A 2,228-nucleotide genomic window follows, 5' to 3' on the forward strand; every position below is an offset into this window, starting at 1 on the left:
TGTTGTACTATTTTTTTTTAAATTTCTGTATCATTGATTTCTGATCTAATCTTTGTTATTTCTCTGCTCCTGCTAGATTTAGGCTTTATTTGCTATTCTTTCTCCAGCTCCTTTTGATATTTTTCTTCTTTTTCAGGAAGGCTTGTATTACTATATTCTTCCCTCTTTGGACCACCTTTGCTGTATTCCCAAAGGTTTTGAACTGCCATGTTTTCATTTTCATTTGTTTCCATGTATTTTTTTAAATTCTTTTTTAGTTTCCTATTTGACCCATTTCATTCTTTAGTAGGATGCTCTTTAGGTATTTGTGGTCCTTCCAAGTTATTTCTTGTGGTTGACTTCAAGTTTTAAAGCATTGTGCCTGAAAAGATGCATGGTATAATCTCAGTCTTTTTGTACTTCTTGAGACCTGATTTGTGACCCGGTATGTGATCTGCTCTAAAGAAAGTTCCATGTGCATTAAAAAAATATGGAATTCCTCACGAATTTGCGTGAAATTCTTTCATAGGGGCCATGGTAATCTTTTCCATATTGTCCAGTTTTAGTAAATGTGCTGCCAAAGTGAGAACTGTTGTATTCTTTTTTAACTGTTTAATTTTCTGAATATTGTATCTAAAATATTAAGAGACCATCTTGTCTATTTTTTGTTTTAAACCCTGTTTTTATTTTTGTTCATCTTTGTTTTGTCAAATAATAGTTTAATTCAAAGCAAACAGCCAGAGAAGAGTAAATTGCAGTTTTTTCCTTCCCTTGAATTAAATTAAAAGTGGGGTGAATTTTCAAGTGTTTGCCCTGGTTTTTGACCTTCAGTAACTATAAAGCAGATACTGAAACATTAAATCATGTGAAAAAACAGTTTATACAAATTACAAAGAAATTTCTGCCAAATGATACATTTGGAAATGGAGACTCTCCTGTTGGTGTTGGAATTTAAGTCCTATCAGGAAGATGTCACCTGACCTTGGCCTTTCTTTTCTATATCCTGGAATCAATTCTGTTATGACATCATTAGTTGTGCAGCAAAAACTTTAAGCTTTGGGGTGAACTCTGAATACTACATGCCAAAGGAATTTCATATGTTTTGTAATTGGAGTTTAGTGAAGAAAGATTTTATTTCATTATTTTCTTAATTTTATCATATAAACAAATAAATATCACTAAAGAGTCAACACTAAGTAGGAAATTTTAAGACACTTTGAAAGGCAGATTTGTTTTAGTATATTATTAATGAAGCCAAAGAATTTCCTAAATCCCTATACTTTTACCAATTTTCCTTCACCTGGAGAAAGTGAGGTTAATAAGCTCTTGTGACTTGTTCCCCAACATTGGCTGTTTCCCTCATTTGCCATAAGGGAGTTTAGAGAGTGAGCATTTGCTAACACACACCATTATTCTTGGTCACATAGGATTAACTGGGTGCTTAGGACAAACAATATACAAGTAAAAGTTTTGCTAATTTTTATATTTGCATAGTATTAGAAAAATGGCAACATATAGGTGATTCTATAGATTAAAAGGTAGTTTGACTGTTTAACAACTTGAGCCATAAATATTCAGTATCATTAACTTCTCTTATTACCAATGAGAAATGCTTTATAAAATATAATCTGAACAACAATGTGTTTTAGGTCTAAGTGACTGGTTTTATATTTTCATTAATTAATACTGAATCCTTGCCTTAAGGGATATTCATAGTTCTGATTTTGTTATCTTTCCTTGATCAAAGAAGGAAGTTTATATCTTTTGTTTCCTATTTTCTTTGGAAAAAAGAAAGACATTTAAAAAAGATTCCATAAACCCTTATAAGCTGCATAGGAAAATTCTTCATCACCCTCAATCTCAATATAATTGAATAACTATAAATTGGAGGTGACAGCATATTCCTCTAGAGTTTTTTGGTGAATAAAATGAAATATGCCCAAAGATAAAGTGCTTAGAATAGTTTCTGGAGCAGAGTAGTAACAATTATTAAATTATTAAAATAATAACAACCATTCTTTTTGTTACATTATGTATTATCCTCTTATTTGAATATACATTACATATTATCCTCTTATCTTCTTATTTTAGGAGAATTACGGCTGGTTTTAGCACCATATGCAGAAATTCTTCTCCTTCGCAATCTGTGTCTTTTTATCATAAAGCCTGTGAACTGTGTAGTGATGACATTTGCATGAGAACCAGAACTCCTAAAGCCAGGCAGATGCCCCAACATCCACCCCTCAAAC

The 2,228-nt window shown here is 31.7% G+C and overlaps 1 non-coding gene across 1 annotated transcript; it reads right to left on the reverse strand.

The window, feature by feature from the left end:
* Positions 1-463: 463 nt before the first annotated feature.
* On the reverse strand, positions 464-569 carry LOC123392451. The gene has a single exon (XR_006607168.1). It is a non-coding gene; the product is annotated as a U6 spliceosomal RNA (small nuclear RNA).
* Between the last annotated feature and the right edge of the window lie 1,659 nt (positions 570-2,228).

Source organism: Mustela putorius, unplaced genomic scaffold, assembly GCF_011764305.1.
Source record: "Mustela putorius furo isolate JIRA1106 unplaced genomic scaffold, ASM1176430v1.1 tig00000577_pilon_pilon_pilon, whole genome shotgun sequence".
Taxonomy (NCBI): domain Eukaryota; kingdom Metazoa; phylum Chordata; class Mammalia; order Carnivora; family Mustelidae; genus Mustela; species Mustela putorius.